This window comes from Coturnix japonica, chromosome 4 (genome assembly GCF_001577835.2).
Source record: "Coturnix japonica isolate 7356 chromosome 4, Coturnix japonica 2.1, whole genome shotgun sequence".
Lineage (NCBI taxonomy): Eukaryota > Metazoa > Chordata > Aves > Galliformes > Phasianidae > Coturnix > Coturnix japonica.
This window is the reverse complement of record NC_029519.1, coordinates 69,104,905-69,126,573: the sequence shown is the minus strand read 5'-3', so window position 1 is coordinate 69,126,573 and position 21,669 is coordinate 69,104,905. Positions and strand designations below refer to the sequence as shown.

The 21,669-nt window shown below is 39.2% G+C and overlaps 1 protein-coding gene and 1 long non-coding RNA gene across 11 annotated transcripts in view; both read right to left on the bottom strand.

The window, feature by feature from the left end:
- The window catches only part of LDB2 (LIM domain binding 2), a 207,258-nt gene that overhangs the window by 135,931 nt on the left and 49,658 nt on the right, over positions 1-21,669 (bottom strand). The window lies entirely within an intron of this gene.
- On the bottom strand, positions 7,614-17,514 carry LOC107314016. 2 transcript variants are annotated; one of them, XR_004306944.1, is made up of 3 exons: positions 16,966-17,514; positions 10,754-10,887; positions 7,614-7,933 (listed from the first exon to the last, which is right to left on the bottom strand). It is a non-coding gene; the product is annotated as an uncharacterized LOC107314016 (long non-coding RNA). The 2 variants fall into 2 exon arrangements; XR_001555276.2 differs by lacking the exon at positions 7,614-7,933 and adding an exon at positions 9,963-10,317 and having other exon boundaries at positions 16,966-17,511.

Here is a 21,669-nt window from a genome sequence, read left to right as displayed (position 1 = left end):
CTGTGGATTCTCTCCCTGGATAAATGAAATATCCAGACTCTGTCACAGTTTAAACACAGTCCAAGGTCTTTATCTCATGTTTTTGCATAGTTTATGTCAAGAAGAAGAAAAAACAGAAAATACACCACCAACCTTCTTTCCACCCTTAAGAAAAAAAAACATCTTAATAAAATATATAAATCCTCTGTTGGGCTTGGATATGCTCTGCTGATTAATTCTCTGCTCCACCTCATCACAGGTGGGCCCAACTAGTTTCACAGCCAAATGGTGAAGAAAAACAAATGAGGTCTTCCCTAGCCAAACTGAAAAAGGATCCAGTTATTCTAGGAAAAAAAAGAAGAAGAAAAAAAAAAAAAAAAAAAAAAAAGAGGAATAAAATCACCCTCTTTTTCTTGCAAAAAGGGGATGGTGAAGGCAAGGCTGCCCCCAGGCATCTTTAACTTATGCTCTGACAGGTTACGGGGGATTTTGCCAGAGTAATTATTTTTCTATTCAACAATAATGAGAAATTACCATGGCAACCTCCTTTCACGTAGTGCACTCACACACTCAAACATTGAAATAATGGCCTAAACATAACACAGAAAATAAAATAAAGTAAAAATTAATGCTTTTAAAATATTTTGTATTAAAATAAACTTAAGGAATGGGGCAAAGGAGAGAAAAGGACAGAGGCAGCCTGAGAGTTGGGTCAGGAGTGATGAGGCGCAGTGATGTATCCAACTACCCAAGCAGCGAATGCCTTCTGCCGCAACTGTCATTGTTCCTCCCAATTCCACCCTCAGTATTATTTGTAATTTGAAGCATGGCTCCACTCTGAATAGGATCTCCAAGTAAATGGAGTCCTAGGGTTTCAATATTTTTTCCTGACTCTGATTTCTTTGGCAAAAGTAATCAGATTTGAAGTACAATGATGTTCTTTTCCCCCTTCCATTTAGTAGTCCCACATATTCACTGTGTGATGTGAGAGTCAAGCTGGGTTCTTCTTTACACCTTACACTCTTACATGATTAAGAGTCTGAAAGCCAAATGAGCCTTTTCTCCTTGCTTATGATGGTGACTGCTGAACCAAAATAGGCCTTGCAACTGGAAAATAAGGCAAGTGGGGCCTATGGAATTTTTTTCCAAGTTCCTTTATTTTCATTTAATGACTTAGAAGGCAGAGTTCATGTAAAAAGTCAAAATGTGAAACCATGCTCAGGAGAGGATGCAGATACTTTGCAGAAGACAACTGGAATTCAAAATTATTTTGATAAATTGCATTAGAAGAAGGTCCAGACCATAAAGGAAATATGTCAGCAATCCATTGCTCCTCCATATGAGCAAAGAATTATATCTAAGACATAGTTGTCATCTACTCTAACAAGCACATCTTTGGAAAGACTTCAGCTGGAATCGTCCATCCACTGCTGGAATACTCTTCCATGTCTAGCCCACTTGTTGTGGGCAAGCTTTAGGAATCTAGCTGAGAACAAGAAGAATCACAGAGTTTAAAGACACAAGCAAATAAGACCTAAGAGACTCATATTAAGCAAGTCAGAAGGATGTGGTTGTGTTTGGTGTCACAAAGAAGCTTACAGGGAATACGACAGTGAGTGTTTAACTGTGTGAAAAGACTGGTGTAAAGAAGGGACCGATCACTTCTCTTTGGCTAACAAGGGTGGAAGAAGTGATGCAGCTTGATGTGCTGCCACCGTGGGTTAGGCGACACAATCTCATTACAGGACCATAGTATTCTGTTGTTGCTGAGTGGAAAGACCCCCAGAGTGCTGCTATGTCACTAAAATAAGTGGGTGCCCAGGTCTAGGAGAGCCACATTGCCTGCTGGTTTCTGGCAGAGTTATGGTTTCTCCCTCACATTGCCTTTGGTTGCCCAACATATAACAGATGTAAAGAGTATATGAAAAGATGATCATGAAAACAAATAAATGTGATTCTGAATACACCTAGGAAGCACATCTGTTCTGAAGTGGGACATTTTCTGTATAATCACTTTTCAGGGAAGAACTGAATTTTAAACATCAGCCTCTGTGGCTTGGCATTGGACAAGGCAAAAATAAAAAGAAAGAGTTCCCCTGGGAGCTTACATTTTTCTGCTGGCACCTGCAGCCCTTCCCTATTGACACTTACTATTTTCAGAACTCTATACATCCACACGCCTGTTGGCAACGTGCACGCTTCTCATATTCTTTCAAGTTAATGCTGCACAAGGAAACTGCTGTCTCTCCAAGGAAAGAATATTATTCCACCCTTCCCCCCATTCCCAGCAAATCAAACTACACTCGAGCTTTCAAAATGCAGTTCAAGATAAGAATTTGTCATTAAATACACCTGTAAAAGCTGCACAGCCAATACAAATTATGAAATTCACAAGATAAAGTATCATAGAAATTCTGTCATTAATGTTTATACTCAGAGCACATTGACAGACTATTAAAAACAGAACGCCAGAACACAAGAAACCAGTAACTTTCCCTATTAGCTAAGACTCACCTTGAGTCTACCCAGCATATTCAAGGTTCTGATATAAATTTCACAGGAGTAACAAATTAACAGGGATCTGTGTATCTTAATTCTACAGAATTTGCCATCTGAGAACAGAGCTGGAGGTCTGTCCCTGTGATGAACAATTTTTTTATGATTTGGCATAGGTTTGTTTGGGTGGGCTTTTTTTATCTATTTATTTTTGCTATTTATTCTGTGTGAAATATTGATATTCTGAGTCTTGAATTATTTTCTAGGTAAAAGTATGAACAAACTGAAAGTGCATTAATCATGTACAGTACATAGGTGATAAACCTACATAATCACAATTATGCAGGTACAAGAAGATTCACACCTATCTTACAGTTCACAGAATCACAGAATTGTAGGGGTTGGAAGGGACCTCTAGAGATCATCGAGTCCAACTCCCCTGCCAAAGCAGGCTCCCTACACCACGTCACACAGGTAGGCATCCGCCAGGAGGGTCTTGAATATCTCCAGAGAAGGAACTCCCCCACCTCCCTGGGTCAGCCTGTTCCAGTGCTCCATCACCCTCACTGTAAAGATTCTTCCGCATATTCGTGCAGAACTTCCTATCTGTACTTTCACCCATTATATTACCTCCTAGTCCTATCCCACGCCTATCAGAAAAGAGACCGGCCTCACCACATGTGGCTCCACAACTCAGTATTATATAACTGAACAAGGTCCCTCTCATCCTCCTTCTTCACTGCTAAAACAGACCCAGTTCCCGCTAAGTCTCTTCCTCATAGGAATTCTCCAGGCCCTTTTTTCAAACATTTTCACCATCTTAGGGTCCCTACCGCTGGACTCTTTCCAGAGATCCCTGCCTTTTTTGTTACTGGGACCAGAACTGACACAATATCAATGAGGCCTTACCAGGCAGAGTCAGAGGGGAGATCAAACTCCTTCGACCTCTGACCTACCTCTTTTTAATACAACCCAGTAACCAAGTTGGCTTTTTGGCTCCAAGGGCAACACTGCTGGCTCAATGCAATCTGTCGTACACCAGAGCCCATGTCCCTCTCAGCAAGCTCCTCTCCAGCAGTTCTTCCCCCACTACGGTGCAGCAATTATTTCCTACCGCATGTGCAAGACTCTAACACACTTGCTTGGTTAAACTCAATCCGCTTTTCTTACTGCCCAGGGGCAGTTAGGGCATTCTTCCTAGCAGCATGTAGTACCTTGTACAGAACCTGAGAAAAGAGGTCAAAATCTAGTTGCCCAAGGCAAGTTTATAAGGACTACTGTTGCTTTTGCAACGTGTTATTTTTTTCTCTTATTTTAAGCATAAATCATGTTTTAATGCCCTATGAGAAGCAACTGAAGGAACTGGGGCAGTTTAAGTTCTGGGAAAAGGATGGCTGAGGAGAGACTCTTATTGCTCTTCCAATACCTGAAACGTGCTTCCGAGCGGGATTGGTCTCTTCTCACTGGTGACAGGACGAGGGGAAGTGGCCTCAAGTTGTGTCAGTACTCAGGTTTAGGTTGGACATCAGGAAAAACTTCTTTACAGAAAGGGCTGTTAAGCACCGGAATAGGCTCCCCAGGGAGGTGGTTGAGTCACCATCCCTGGATGTATTTAAAAGCCATTTGGATGCGGTTGATGATCTTTAAGGTCTTTTCCAGTCTGAGGTGTTCCGTGATTTTAAATAGTATTAAATTAATCTTACAACTAACCAGACCTTTCTTACAGACTCTCCAGTTCCCTTCCCCCAGTCAGAAATGCCCAGCTCTATTACTTCCATTTTTTATTTCACACATATTCCCAGTTTTAATGGTGTTGCTTGCTTTTATTTCAGTTACTAGCGTGGCTGGACGCCATCTCTCAAACAATGCGTAGTAAAACTGGCAGAAAGATTTTAAGACTTGGCTTTGGTCATAAGTAGTTTTCTGTTCCATTACATACTTGCAGCTTTTGCCAAAACTCTACTCAGGGCTCAAAGCATATCAGTTTCTTCAGATTACTTATTAATTAATTAAATTATTGTTTACATTCCACTTTGGAACTTATCTTGGTTTGTACAGTAAAGAAACAGGACCAAGTTTCTGTTCTATTGAAAAGACAGAATACAGTCCTGCAACAAAAGCAGACAGCAGCACTGCCGCAGAGAGACTGGCTCCTGTGCAAAATGGGGGCAAGGCTTCTCCTGGAAATCCGAAATAACTTAAAGAATCCAGCAGAATTACAGGGGGAAAAAAAACTCATAACAGAAAGCTATTCTTACACATTCATTGGAAATTCATACTACATCAAGGATTCTCTTCTTGTTGCCTAGAACGCTTGCATTATCACCACGCTATGAAGCAACAAAGCACAGGAAAAAAGAAACAGCTTATGTTCTTGTTGGAGAACTGTGAAAATCAAACATTAATTGTTTGATTCCAGATGAAAATGAGCAAAACAAACACAAAAAAAGGGAGGAAGAAGGCTTTGCAAAATATGCAAAGCAATTCATGCACTTTTCTTCTGAACCTGGGAATCTGGGAATTAGCATCACTACAGCAAAACAAATACACTGCACTGATTCTGGCTGTACAATCCAGTTTTGCAGATACACCGCTCTGAGACAGCTTCACTTGGGTTCTAAAATGGCAAATCTGCATTGGATAAGTATACCAGAGGTTCAGACTAACCAGAATACAATGACACTGATAAGGAAAATACATCTTTTCTTCATATGTTCAGGATGATTGTCATCTTCCTTTTTATTTGGCCATTAATGTATGCCTGACATAGCGATTTTTTTTTAGAGTGGTTGTGGCAACTGCTTGCTAGGCTGGCAAAAAGCAAGACCAGTCTACACACAGCTATAAAAGTATAACATAGCATAGTATTACATCTAAGCCATTCGGTATTTCCATCTACAAAATGCTACAGGTATTTCAAGTTGAATATGCTCTTAAAATTAAAATTAGAGTCCTTAAAATTAGTGAGATTTTTTAACTTGTTATCAGGAAAGGATAAGACAGCAAGATATCTGGTTCAGTCTAATAGCAGAATCAAAAAAGAACGTCAAGTCTCAAACCTATTATTTGTCATTGTTTTAGTTTTACAGCAGCTTGTGGATAAAAGCTAAATGAATCCTTAAATATTCACTCCGTGCATGTTTCACTGTTCAACTGCAGCAAATACACAGATTGATGAGTCTAATACTACACTGTAAGCAGGACAAAGCAGAAAGGGTTAATTTAAGCTATGTGTCATTTCACTGCTTCTTTAATTTGAATTCATTATTTCTACTCCTGAAACCTGCACACGAGAATGGATAGGAAAGAAAAAAGAAAAGGAAAAAAAAAAAGGGGGGTGTGGGGGAAGGAAAGGAAAAAGCAATGAAGCCAGGCTCAAGAAGACTTATACTATTGCCAATTCCCTGTTGCTGCCATGGCATCATCCTTGATATTTCACAGCAATATTATCAATAATTAGCAGAGGATGCCCTTTCATCCTTTTTAAGAATATGGGATAAAATTGCACTTGGTCCCTAGAGGCAAGACCTATATTCTGGTTGCATGAACAAAAAACCTAGGCATTACAACTAAATTATGATTGTAGTGCAGTTGTTAACAGAAATAGACACTTCTACCCCCACTGCAGTATCTGTTTGGCTTTGGTATATATACTGCATATTAAATACATTCCCAAAGCTGTTCTAAAATTGAGCCCTCTTTTCAATAGACACATGAATGTCTCTAGTTGTCCGAGAACAGAAATTTAGTTCCTTAGTAGTGTTCTCCATCCACAGTCACTGCAGACAAATCACAAGCTTGAGTTTCACGTTTATCAAAATGAGCTGCAGTTACACTTCCCTATTCTGCAGAAGAATGCTCCATAGCCTCAGCCTTTGAGAATGGTTTATAAAGATGGAATATTAAGTGTGTCTATTATCTATTGTACTACTGTTACTCATATAAATGTTCTTATTTTATGCTGACATTTTGACCTGGTTTCTTTTTTACCTTGTTTACTTCCATCTGTGTGAGTAAATGGAAGCTACTACGCCATATATCCCAATGAAAAGGCAATAGCTAGTACCGCTGTCAGTGAATACAGAACATCAAACATCATATGTCAGGAGGGCAGATGAAAAAGTCATATTCTCAGCAGCATTAGGAAAAGAGTCTCACTGGATTTACCTACTCAACTACACCAAATCCCAAGGCACTACAATTTAGTGAACACAAATGCCTTGATCAGTTACTACAATGAAAGTGAAATTATTACTGATGACATTTAAATACTTCATTGATGTACAATGGGAACACACCAAAGGCAAGTCCTTGGCACCTCTGTTATTGACTGGACTCATCCCTGTCTTTGTTCTATGAAGTGTCTCTGGAGCTCCTCAAAGACTGCAGGCAATATGACATTGGGACTTCAGAGGTCCCACTATAGAAGACTATTTTGAAATGTAAGAAATAGCTCTTCAGCTGAGTTAAGAAAACATACTGCATTTAGCTGTTGTGCCTTCTTGTACAAATCAAGTAGAGAAACCCAGAACAAGCCATGCTTCTTCATTACATTCTATCTTCCTGAAGAAGAATCAAGTGGTGACAGGGCTAAGAAGTGCTGCAGTTTATCCTAAGCTGAGATTAAATGGGTTGAAAAGACATCCAGGTGGTGAGATTTGTGTTTAATTGGCACACACGTTACACCCTACAGGACGTTTAAGAAAACTCTTGCTGAGACTCTGACAAAAGAGTTTTAAAACTAAGGGTATGCTTAAATGGTTTGCTGGACTGGGATCCATGTATGCATTTGTATAGCTAGTAAATCAAATTAATTAAAAATAATTACCTCCAATTAAGCTTTGTAAACTAGGTAGGAACACGTTACTATGTTGGTCAGGTCTGTCTAACCAAAGAACTGTTATTTCTTTGGAAGATATATGAAATAGCAAAGATCCAATGTATTGCATGTCCCAGGATAGTGTGCATGAGCACACAAACCTAATTTATTTAGCAATAACTAGTCAGAAGAAAAACACTGAAGAGGTATTTAAGAAATATCTCGTGAAGCACAAAAATTGTGTTGCTACATATTAATAATATACAATATCTTTGCTGAAAAAAAAAAAGTACATATTCTTTGAGCAAAAAGCACTGTGGAAAGCTATAGGAATTAACAAAAAAAAATTTGAAAGAGAAATATATGAACAAATGTACATGAATTTAAACTTATTCAGACACAAAGATGAGATTTGCAAGGCTAATTAAAAGACTTATGCACCCATTTTCCAGTAAAAAAATCAAATGCTGGAACATTGTGTGCAGCACTTGAAATCCCAGCATGGAAATTGAACTTGTTACTGTTAGCTAAATCAAAGCTGGAGGGTGACAACAGGGCTGGGATTCATTTCACCCCAAGATGGTTGTCTAAATTCATACGAGACAAAAACCCTCCTGGAGATATCTGTCTCTTCACTGGCTGTAGAGAGAGCAGAGAGAATAGTTCAGCCTAGCCATGTGACTTTTACAGGGATAAATGTAGGTAAGACAAATCCTATTCTACGTACTATCAAGAATTTGAAATTCAGGAAGAAAACTAGTTGAGGTTTTGGGAGCTTACATAGCAAAGGCAAAGCATAAGTGGAAAGCTGGGTGAAACAACCGTATCTACGTTGTTTAGGTTTTCACAGTCTTGGCAGGAAAACCTATAAATGATGTTCAAGTTTTTAGCTCGTAACGCTCAAAGCTCTCCAGGCTGCCAGGCTCCGAGTGGCAGACAGAAGTTGGAGCACTGGTTAAAGATTTCTGCCAGTATGAAATGTTTCAAATGAAGAAGATGTGATTATTTGCCTGGCTTCCTAAGTTCACTCCCCAGCTAGCCACAGTTGCCAATAAAGGCCCCCAGGTCCTGCATTTTATCTTGCCCTGCCTTTGGATTAGAAATTCCTATATGAAATACAGTTAAACTAAAGGAAGAATTGTCCAGATATATCTTCCTACAGTCTTGGAAACTTGAAACATATGGAAATCTATAGTCAAGACAACAGAATTCAAATAACGCAATTTCTCATGTACTTTTCTTCTACCAATGGATCAGTTGGTCACTCCTTACTTTAGTTGTGTAGCACTACCCTTCTGAAGCACATTACACCAACGGGCATGTGACAGCCACAGCTGATTAATGAAGAAACAAAACTCAGGAGTGCAAGTTGCATTGATAAAGATGGGTGTGCCGTGCAGTCACAGATTCCCAGCACGCTCAGAAGTTTCAGAGCTGAGAAGCGTTAGTAGAGGGCAAAGAACTTTAAACTGGCATTTGCATTTACAAACTAAAACTCTGATTCAAATGGAGATGTCTGCTTTACCTGCTTACAATAAAAACAACACTTAGAGTGAAAACTTCTACTGTTATTCCTGTTGTTATAGGGTAGTGTAACTGATAACTGACTACAGTGTTATGGTGGCTGAACTTCTGGATATTTAGTTTAGAAAAACACAGAGGATGAAGCATACGTTGGGAAATTGAGGGCTGAGATAACAGAGTAGTTTTGTATGTTCATTTTAATAATTAACTTTAAATTTTCACTTCAAAGAAATAGGAGAATTTATGCACACCAAGAAGTGCTCTCCTTCAAAACTGCATGGAGCAAAGTAAGCACAGCTTTCTTCTAAATGGTGTATCTTATCTTGTCAACCTCATTTAAAGTAAAAAGGCATCAGTAGCAATAATGAGAACGCAGTTTGTGAACAATTCCTTCACAGAAGCCAGCTACTACATATTGTAACAAATTAAAAACTCTGAAAAGACTATGTGGGTCCCCAGAGAAATGCTATTTAATAAAGCAAACACCAATATTGAATGTGACAGAATTCCATTTGCTGTAGAATCCCATCCAACTGAGTTTGGCTGTTGCTGAAGCAATTAGAGAAAGCTGTGATTTAATGATTATGCTAAAACCCTAGACAAACAAAGCTCTTACCTACCAAGAGGCCACTTAGCTGTATCACTACCACCAAACTACATAAAAAACCTTGTAGGATTTCATTTGCTGCCAGTCAACTAGTAGCAACACAAGCAGTTAGTTACTGGGAACTTTGAGTTACTAGCTGTGGTACTTCTTTAATATGAAAAATGTATAAATCTAAATTTTAACTAAGTAAGCAATGCCAAGTGTGAACTATGTATGTCAGGGGAACCACCCCCTAAGGTTATCCTTGTAGCTGAGACCTGATATGATTTAGTTAAAAGATCACAACAGGTCAGAGTTTAATCCTTTATAATAAGGATACAAATAGTTTGTGCTGTTTATTATAATGTAGTGTGTCCTCACCTCTGGGTCTATAAACATCTAATGAAATTTTAAACATATTTTCTTCACAGCAGCAGCCTCCTATGAACTACAACTTATCATTTCAGACTTTGTGGACCTGTTAGATTAGCAGTAACACTGATTCTGTTGAGATTTCTTAGCTTTTGATAGATGACATTTAGGCTTTGCTGTTTTCCTACTTCTTTTGAAATTTATTTGAATAAAATCATACATCATTAAGTGGAATAAAAAAGAATGACAGCACGTGACAATTTGGAATCCTCGATTATGGAAAGCTTCTGAATTTCCTTGAGAATATGAACTCTCTTGGTGTGCTTATGTCAGCCAATAAACTAAGTGACTGTGAAAACTAACATGTCTTTCTTTTTTATAACTTTCACATTAATCTGAGAGCTGAGTGAGTGACACATAAGATTGTTGATGTGGATTTTTACCCTTGTTGCCTTCCAGGTGAAAGCATCTTCTGACAAGAGAAAGCAGAGCTTTGGGAACACCAATTCCCTTCCTCCCCGGTTTCTTCAGTGAACAGGATCTAGAGACATGGCGCATATCTTAGGCCAAATAAAAATATCAGTGTTGATATTTTAAAATCATAAAGAATATGAAACCTGGGAGAGAGCTCAAACACACAGAACTATTTTAAGAAAGAAAACGATTTTGCATAACATGGTGAATCATGCACAGAATTGCTGCAGAGGAGAGTGAAATAATTTAAAGCAGCTATGTATAAGAATGAACTTCTCAGGCAGCTCAGACCTACTTTCAAAGATCTAAACCCTATTTTCTTAAGAAGAACATAGAGCGTGGGGCTTGATTTTAATGTTTTTTTAAAACTATGTTTTGTTCTGGTTTGCCAAAATTCTGCATTTCTAGCTAAAATAAGTAACAATTGTGTTCAGAACCCTAATTTTTCTCCACTCCCCAGTATTATGTGGTTCTCAAGAATGCTGTAAACCCAGAGCATTTACCATTTCAGAGCTTTTCTGGGAAGATTTGTGTTCAGACTGCTAAACAGCCTGAAAAAACTGCAGTACCCTCGACAAAGCCAAGAAACTGCACCGTCCCATTCCTGGGAACATGTAAGTGCCAGAGGAGCTGTCATCTGAAAGTGAGAAAAAAAATAATCAGAAAATATTCAATGCTAATGTCTTCTTAACTAGAGGAGCCCAACCCATTGAATATCACATAATATCAGCATGGTTAATGTTAGAACAGACCTCATACAGATCCAGACTACACAGCTTGCTTTCTACCAATGCAGTGACAACCACTGTGAGACGTTCCAATATTTCTATGTGCTTTTCATTGAGAGCCTATAAAATTAATTACAGCTGGATATCTAAGCCCTCCAATAAAACACTATCAAAATCTCATATGACCCTTCTGAGGGTGCTGTGTTTGTGTGCTCAGTGTTCAAGAATCTTAGCATTCTCCTTTTCCGCAATCAATTTGATGCTTACACCTGATTGCTGTGAGACACACCAAAGGATCACCTGTCTGCTCCTTAAGAAATTCCTTTTTCTTTCTCCTTCCACTTTCTGATTTGGAACAGTTTTTCTTCCTACAAGCAGATACATTGATACACACATGCATGCATTCACATTTGTGTTGATACTCTTAGCTCCTTTAGTAGCATCTGTTGGATCAGGTTATTTGCCACATAAAATCATGCTCTAGGTCTGGAGCAGTCTAGAACAAACATGATTTTCATAACCTCTTCAACAAGCAATGTCTGAGAGCTGCAAGAGGTCCAGCAGAAACTGACAGGTCAACTCAGAGCACATCAGCAAGGACAGAAAAGCATAAACATCAAATGTGCTTCGGATTAAGCAAGAAACTCCTTGTTCAGACTCCCTAAAACGTTCTAGCTCAGTAAGGCTCAGCATCTGGGAGGGTCATATCCAGGCTGGACCTTTGAGGTCTACCCCTCAATGGACTCACAGAACTAGTACACAGTCAAAGGAGCTTTAACCATCTTCCACTGAAAATGCTCATGGCCTCTGATCTGAAGGCATCACAGGCAAGATTAGTCAATCAGTATTTCCTTTATCCCTCCTCCAACATTCCAACCACACATCAGTAGCAAGAGGTGATATCAAACTGCCCACTGAGTAGGTGGCCTCAAAACTGCAAAGATGCTGAATATTTTTCTACTATTGCTGCAGTGAGGTTCAGACATGCAATGCTGTGGGTTGTCAGATGATATATACCAATTGTTTCCAGTGCTCAGGATGGGATGTGAAGGAAGAAGCATTTTTGCAGTCACACAGGATGAATCTGACACATATGGAAATATGTAACCTATCACACCAGCAGCAGTGCCCTGCAAACATAAATGGGAACATGATGTTTCACAGTGTTCCTGTGATAATAAGCATAGCAGTTAGGCATACAAAATGTCTCCTAAGAAATGTAAGGTGAAAAGGTGGTACTGGACGAAGTAACCACTTTCTCAGAACTGATGATTCCTACTTGAAAGACTTTCATCCCCAGAAACTGTCCTCTTGCTCGGTGACCTTCAATTTAATCAAAGTACTTTTGTACTTCTAAGTAGGTCAAAACTTTGGGCCTCTATTCTGTCAGTTTGAGAGAGAAAAACCCCAAAGTGATTTACCCCAAAATGAAATAAAGGGAAGTATACAAGTTATTCACTTTGACTGCTACTGTAAATACCTCCAAGGAAATTACTACACATCAACAGGTGCCACATGAGATGCAGCAGCATCCATTCTGCATGGCACAATGCTATAATTGGTTAGACACTGCAGCTTAACACTAAACAGTCAGTCTTCAGGATCCAGTCTCTTGCTACAAGACCAGAATAACCAGGTCTTCTATTTTTCTTCTGTAGATCTGCACTCTGTAGCTTCTCATATCTAAAAAGATAATTTGGAATCTAAGATCTTAGGTCCTGTCCATAGATAAAGTGTGTTATTTTTCCTGAAAGCTGTAGCCCAGCTTAATGGTAGCTGCTCATTTACATGTAAGTAAAGGAAAAAAAAGGAATTCCAGACTATTTTTCTTTGTTAACAGGATGACAGTTAAGTCAATCACATGATCCTTCAGAGCTTGGCTTTGCTTTGTGTAGAATGACTGAGTGACTTTCCTGTTGTGATTGCAGATGCTCATTCTCATGGCCATCAATATTAGGCAAATGGAAGCTCACTTGGAGGCAGAATGTTAAAGAGAGTGCAGATTTTTCATTAGGAACAGAAGAAATAGTGATCATCTTTGATATCACTTTTTCCTCATACAGCTCTTTTGATTTCAGCACTGGTATCAAAAGAAAGTGACCTGAACATATTATAGACGATGCAATTTCCAGTATTCCCTCTTGCATACAACTTAAAAATTAACAGCTAATTAATACCCAAGCAGATCTTCTTTGGAGAGACCTGATCAGAATTCGATGTAAACATCACAAGCATTTCAGAGCACTTCAACATGTTTCTAAAAAGCAGCAGCAGAAGTAAGTCTCTTACATTATTTCACACTGTAAAATCTGTATCTGTTTCACTGCAAAGCATAGAGAATTTTTCTCTACAGCTCTCAATGGTAGAACATCTAACAACAGCATGAAAAAAGATGGTTTATTTTACTTAATTCATGCAAAACACCCAGTCCCAGTAAAAGAAAGATGGCAGCTCTCCTTCCTTCATGTTTTGATAGGAAGTCAGAGAAGTAATACAAGCTGACAGGTTTTTATGACTGACCTCCTGATACCTACTGGTGCATAAACATGCAGTTGTTAAAACTTATCACTAGGGCCAGGGTTATCCCCTCTTGACTAGGAGTCTGCCAAGTAGCAAATAAATAAGCTAAAAATAGAGTTCCAAAATAATGTGTTTTGTTTAGTCTATAAAATCATGCCCCAGAAAAATCTCTAAACAGCAAAGTTGAGATCGCACAATTATTTTTTTTTTTTGTCTTTGCCCTCCAGATATTGTGCGTAACTCAGTAGGAGGGCCATCATAGGTGAACTCTTTGTTCCACTCTGGTACCAAGCTTCCGCTAACAGAACAGTACTTTTTATTTAATTCAGCCCTTTTAATTCACTTAAACTCACTCAACATACATCAAGCAAACTCTCTCCTCCAAAAATTACAGTCTTTTGTATACAATTACCACTACAAACTATTTAGAAATAGAAATGGCATCTGAACAGTAAATATTCTGAGAACAGTTCAATCAAAGCAAGGTACATGAAATTCAGGCAGAGGAAGCACACCCCACTTCTCAACTATTCAGCTTAATGCCTTGTTTTACCACCATACTGATGACAAACCTACAGGCAGTGGTCTGTAGTGTAATAGCCAATAGCAGCATAAGAAATTACTGTGGTTACAAATCTGGTCTCAATTTCATTTGTTTCTGTATATTTCTGCAACCAAAGTTGAGTTCATGCAAATGTTTGTGAACAATGAATTTAGGGGCATTTTGCCAAGAGGAATGCAATCATCAAAAGAAAAAAAAAAACAAAACATTTTCTGATTAAGTCAATTTATTTCCAGCAGAGATATAGGTAGCTTATAAAGAAAGACACTGTAGAATTAAGGATTAGGAGAAGCAGCATGATAGTCTACTACCACCACTACTCCTCAGTCTGCCACATCATGGGAGTCCTGTTGGGATTTCTCTTTGCTTTAAAAAAACAAACAAACAAACAAAAACCTAGGAAATTAAGAAGAAAGGTGACCAACCACAAAGCCAGGGCAGCAGTGCTGAACAGAGACAGGAAATTTGTAAGGAACAGTAGATGAGCAATAAATGGTAAGATATAACACTTGAGTGAACAATTTCCAAAAGCAGCTACCAAATTTAAGATCTGTTTTTGAACAACTCATGAATGTAAAACTTACAGGTAGGCTGACCAAAAAGAGTAGGAAGCCAGATCCAAAAGAATGAGATTGGGTCAAATAAAGTACATCTCATCCACACTAACCAAGATACAGAAGCTCTGTAGGCACATCCAGCAAGATCCAGTAAGAGCAAATCAGCAAATGCTGATGATCCATTGCCTACAGTACACAGATTTTTGAGGGTAAGAGAGGAGAAGGGTTTATTTTCAGCAAGCTCACAGACTGAATGCTAAAGAGCAGTAGGATACTTTTGGATGTGCTCCTTGAGTTCAGCTGGACACAAATCCAGCACACAGGTGCCAAACTACTTTGTAACGCAACCCAACGTGCACTTAAGTGGAGACGCCCAGGTAATTTGCTCCACCAGTGGCAATGCAGTGCAAACTGCTAACAGAGGGAACAGCACAGTCCCCATTATCCTTTCCAGAAGTTTAAAAGGAAAAATAGCACTCACTTCATTACTCATTTTCTCAGAAGAGAATTTCAGATTCCCATCATCTGGGCTTCAGGGGGAAAGCTGCACCTGAGAGATGCCCAGCTCTAGGGAAGTGCTGAGCATTCACGACAAAATAGAAAATAATTCCCCCTGCTATAGACCACTCCGCCATGAGCTTAACAAATCTGTTGTTAGAAACTGTGCTCTAAGAGGCCTAGCTTTCACTTACACTTTATATGGAACCTCCCGGCTTGTTTGTCCTGCTCTGGGGGCCAGGAACCTAACTGTAGGACTAAATCTTACACTTTTTCCCACTTAACTGATTCCAGCTAACTGTGTCAGCTGGGTCTCCACACAAGGGAAATAATCACCAAAATACATAACCCAAGAGCTTTCAATTATGCAAGGAGTACCATTTCAATAGAATAACATACCCAGCTCATGAGAGAGATTTTAGGGCTAAGTACTGAGGGCAATTCCGCTAAAACAATCCCAGCAACTTCACAAATTTTGTCACATTTTGTAACAGAAATCAGAATTCGGCTTTTTGGGCAACTTTGGACCTGACGTGACTAAGGGATGCTTGACAGGTGTTATGTATGAGAGAGTCTCCTCCTTGCTCTTCAAGAAGGGATAGGAAGAGAACGTCTCTAATGGCTGAACTTTAGGAATCTCTTTGCCAAGTAGCTGCCATATGCCTAAAGGCATTAGTGAAACATAGTTACATTTATTATCCTGAGACTACTTGGCTCTGTTAGAATCCGAAATAAACCCCACATTTTTAATGGCCTGGGTTTGTTTTTGCAGAAAGCTGAGTCTTGGTATATGAGCTGTCACATTGGATTCTATTTTATTCTTTTATTTTTACAAAGCATTGCATAAACAGGAACAGCTGGTGTTGATTTATAAACACCAGAGTTGTCTAGAGAGTTTAGATATTATTTTGCCAACATTTAAGCCTCATCATTTGCAAGCAATTGTTCTGTAGTGGAGTGGACAGTGGTTCTGCTGCCACCTGGAAAAGAAGCAATTTTCCAATAATAGCAATAATAATCCAATTCTGAATAATAATCAGAAGTATTTAACACGCATAGATTTATCTGTTCATCTACTTATGTGTGGACACTTTCACTTGGAACTTCTTGGAGAAGAACACAACATACAATACTTGAATCTTGTCATATTGTAGTTTGTAACCAACAACCCAGCAAAGGTCTTGACCACTATGAAAACTTGTGTGGTGTCAGCACAGGCCAATACCTTACAGTTAGGAGTAGAACCAGTTGTTTAGCTTAGTGTTTAACCACCTGGACTGGGGGACATTTTTTTCTCAATTTTATTCACAATAAGATTTATTGAATCATCCAGATAACAGTTTCTTCCACTCTTACCCTGATTAGTTCCTAATAGAAGGTCATGCCAGGCACTGAAGAAAGCAGGAATTAAAAGACACTGTGAGATAATTCACTAAAGTATTTAACAGAAGCTAAATGGTGCCCACTGAAGTTTCATACACCGATTGAATTACTGCATCCCCAAGTTTCTAACTGGCAACACTGAAGTTTTTTGTGTTTTTTGGTTTTTTGTGTTTTTTTTTTTCCTGAAAGGCTGTTAAGTTTTAATAAAGGAAAACTGAAAAGTTGATTAATAAATCATTAAAAGGTTGTAAGTAAAGGGCAGAAATAACTGGCCAGCTTTCACAAAAGCAAAAGTCTACCAACTGATCTCCCAAAGACCTGAGATGATAGGTGTATTCTTTCAGAACTCTGAAGACTGATAATAACATGAAAGAGTTTGCCAGGCATAGAGAGCTACTGCAGACTTGGAATAATACAAGTATAGTTGTTAAGTAGATAGCCAGAGGGTACCTAAGGAAAAGATTCACCAATTCTGAGTCCTTCAGTCAAGATGGATGCTCACCAGTGCTGGAGCTCAGCACAAGAACTTCACAAAGGAGCAGTCACCAGAAAAAGACGCTACCTTAGTGGTGGTCAGCCCTTAAATGGGATCTAGGAGAGATGGAGCCAAGCTCTACACCTTCCGGGAGCACAGCTGAATTACCTTCAACTGTGCTCCCACAGCTGACTCTTGTTTGCCTCAGATGGTTAATCAGAGGTTCAGGCTATAATCAACAGTTTCCCTTACAGCCACCCTGGGTAGTCAGTATTAATGCAAGGAGTTGTGAGGGCCTTGAAATACAAAACAATAAAACAGCAGAGGGTATTGATGAATGCAAAGTAATGCGTATGAGGGAAAACAATCCTAATTAGATCTAAACCACAACGGACCCTGGCTATTATCACTCGGCACAAAAATCTCTGAACCATTATGGATAATTCCATGGAAATATTGGCTTAATGATATGCAGTTATAAAGAGGCCAACCACATGCTTTCAGCTTGGAAAAGAGGCAACTGGAGATGGGTACAACTGAGGTTTATAAGACATAAAAGTTCTGGACTTCCTTGATTGTGAATGCTTTTTCAGTATAATAATCATCCTTGTAAGAAATAAATGAGAAAAAAGAAAAAAAAAGAAAAAAAAAAGAAAAAGAAAATGGATACCTAATAAAATGATCACTCAGTCTTAAACTCAGTAAGAAGTTATTTTTCATTCAGTGCACAAACTGCAGAACTCATTGCTGCTGAGCTTTGTGGAAGTCACAAGCATAAACAAATCTTAAAACATATCTCAGTGGAGGTGGAGTGCATTGGTAGTGCCTAAACACAGTGCTGCAGGTGCAACCTCCAGCTCAGGAAAAGCTGATGCATCAGTAAGAAGTGGTTGGATGTTTCCTTGTTTGTCCCATTTGTCTTTTCCTAAAGCATCTGCTGCTGGTGACAGGACAGCAGACATCTCCCTCTCCAGATCTTTTCTCCTGCAAATGAAGACTCCAAGTCCCAGTCTTCTGCTTAGGAAATACTATATCCTATCATTCCCTCTGTTTTCTAGTTAAATACCAGTGTCTCATTCCCCATCAACTGTTCTCTCTTCATATCCCTTTTCCTTTTGTTTCCTAATGGCACCAAACATAGATAGCACTATTTATTTTCTCAACTAACTCTACTCTCCCACTTGCCTTCGTTAAACTTTCTCAAAGATTTATAACTTTGTCCAATGTAATGCCTCTCATAAAAATGTTAAAAGACAAAGGTTACTCCCCTGCCGAATTTCAGACTCTTATTCCAAAACAATAGGATGTGGACAAAGGGAAGGGGGAAAGCTACAGCTATTCAGAGCAAGGTTTGCCAGAGCTTTTCAGTGTGGTCAAAACAAATATATTTTCCCTTTGCCTAATGCCTGGAAATGTTTGAATGCTTTTGTTGAGATTTTCCAAAACAGATTTAACTAAGGAGAAGTCCAACATGAAAAGCTCCAGCTCACAAAGATGCCAAATGGTTAAAGTCTGGCAAAGTTATCAGCAACTGCAAACAGTGCTATGACGGAGAACATCAAGAAATCTTAGTAAAACCTCTTCTGTTACACCACTGAAGAGCACAAAGATGGTGCAAAATGTGATTACGGATGCTTCTGACAGTGAAGGCATAGCCTTCTGTGATACACTTAGGCAGTCATCTCACTGCACAGTATTTCAAGAGTGCATTGTTTTATTTTGCAGTATGTTATCAAATTGAAAAAATCATTTTGCCGTGGGCCAAGAGGACTTCTAAAACTGGAAGTAATGAGCATATCAGCACTACCAATGACTGGGTAACCTGTTTTAGTGCCTCACTACTGTGACTTCAGAGTTTCCTGGCTTTTCCATGCCCAAAACAAATATTAAGTGCATTGAATTTGATCTCTTTTATGAATTATATTTAAGGAGATAAGTACATTCCCAAGCTATCTAACTCGTAGCTCCCTGGGAAGTAGCTCAAAGGTCTCCACTGCTCTGTAGGTCAGAAGTTCTTTTTTTCCCATAGATCAAGGAGAGGTGATTAAGCTCACTTCTTTGACTTCTGCCTGTAAACAGAATCAGAACATTTTTCCAGAGATTCAAAGGCTCCTCAACACTTTGCGAGGTGTCACCATTAATGAATCTGCTGAACTTAATGAAGAATTCTTGCACACATCCCTCACATCAGGAGCTGGGCTGTACCTGTCCACATTAATCGCACCATGGGCTCCTTCAGCAGGGCACGACTTCTCTGCCATGCCTCAAAACGCAAAGCCAAGCTATGTGCCATGCATTTTTCCTGTGAGTACATACAGATCTTCTAAAGGAAAGTTCGTGATGAACTTCACTGAATTTTAAAAGGAGAAAACACTGACATCTTCAGGGGCTCACTACAAATGAAATAAGCATGGGGGTGATGTGAGCTGCCGTGAGGGGGCTCAGTGGAGAACTGCTCTGCAGTTTGCACAGGAGAAGTTACTACAGGCTGGATAATGATGCTGAAATACAGTTGAAGAAAATGCTGCTCAGAGGAGATCTCTCCCCTCGCCCCACACTTCACAGACCTCAGCTTTCCTCTATGAACCAGTCAATATACTGACCTTTACAAATAGGCTTGCTCTGGGAATGTGCTGTCAAGTAGCTTCAGGTTTTTCAGCTGAAGAAAAGTTTTAAACTCAAATACAGTAGAGACCTTCTGAGCTGTTTTTGACTCTTTATACCAGCAGTGCACACTACCAGTGTTTACCAGTGTATTTTTATTTAGTGCTATGGTTGAAATAGCTATCAAAGGATATGCTGAAGCCTGTCATAGTTTGGTTACCAAGCTGCTCACTGATGGAGGCTGCTGGGCAGGTAATTAGGGGTTCTGCCTCTTCTTTTTCCTTTTTCATTCCTTTTCTTTTTTCGGTCCCCTCTTTTCCAACTCATCCAATTTCATACAGAGTATTATGGAGAAACAATAAACATGGGAGCCCAGAATAGCATTTACACAGAGACAAGTTTCAGGATAGAGTAACGCTTTAATTTTTTCCAGGCGTCCCACAGTACTGCTGGCAAGCCTTGAAAGCTGTACAAGACCAAGCAAATGGTTTCCAAATCTCTACCAAGGGCCAGACTGCATTGAGCCCTGCATGGGACTGCAAGGAGAGAGCATAAGGGGAGAGAAAACAAAGAACTTCCTCCTGTGTAGAGGCATAAAACAGCAGGGAAACACGAGCATTGCCTCATGCAAGGATGAATCATGACATCAGTTTCTTCCAGAAAGGGCAGGGAAGAGTTTAGGAGTGATTGACGGCTGTTCCTCCTCTGCACTGGCATCCCAGCAGCTTAAACATGAGAATACAGCTTTACTAACACTGCAGAACAGCACCTCCCAAAGTCCTTTAGATGCCTGAGAGGGCCTCACACCTTGCTTTAAAAGCCAGCCCTTCCCCTCTCCAACCTACCTCCTGTGTTTCAGAGCATGGAAGGGATGTCAGGATGCTGGGAATTTGTCAGCCCCACACACTGAACCATCACATGTGATGGGCACACTGCGTAAGGAGCCTCAAATCCATCAAGAATTTTGCTTTTTTTTTTTTTTTTTTTTTTTTTTTTTTTTTTTACAATCCTAGAAGCTGAGGAAATATTATTTCTAGAGGAAAAAAGTCTTTTATTTTATTATTTTTTTAGCACTCTACCTCCATATACTTGGAAAGAAGCAAAATATTCCGTCATCCCACTGTGCCAACACAAACTGGAAAATGGTGGTTTGTTTTTGTTGTGCAACAGCTGAAGTTACGAGGAAAACACAACACTCACATCACCTCCCTCATCACTGGCTGGTGTACTTTTATGCTTTTTCATTAAACCAGTTAAATATCCACACAGCTTTGTCAGACTTCAAACTTCAGATACGTTTATTAGTGGATTTACAAACTCTCTCAAGTCTTCCTACTGAAACACAACCTGTTCTTGCCACAATTCTGCTACTTATTTAACACACATGCGAGATCACTGTTCATGCAAAAGAGTGAAACAACTAAAGCAAAGAAAGTAGGTCAGATTGGATGGCAGGAATAAAACTATCTTTTTCGCTACCAAACAAATCCTGCCTCTGAAATCCTCTTTCTTGCTCTTTGCTATTTATTCGTTTGTTCAAACTTCTAACCCAAATTGTCAGCTATAGGGACCTCATTTTCTGAAGGGACCCGGTGGTTCTCAGCTTGAATTCATGCAGCAATATTTCCTAGAGGGTTTTTTTCACATGGTTTTCAGCCTCTGCACCTCCTGTGCTGCAGAATCTGGAACACATCTGATCAAGATGGGCGCAATCACCAGAACACTGACAACATTTCTCTCTGCTCTTGAAAACAGCAAACAGAACTCCATGCAATAATTCATCAGTCTAGCTATATGACAACAGTCTTTCTAACAATGCAACCAGAGGATCTCTTTATTTTCAGCAGCATTGCAAATTAATAGTATTTTCAGCAGCTTGATTTTTAAAGCTGTAAGACTCATTCTTTCAGAAACAAACATATTGGAAACTAGTTGATCAGTCTTAAATAATGATGTACACAGTATGCTTCAATACTAAAAACGCTCCTTCTACAGCCAACAATTAATTTACAACTCCCTCCCCTCCAGTGATATTAACATTTAAAACTGCTAAAACATCAAACGATATTCTACTGCAGTAAAATGTTTTTTA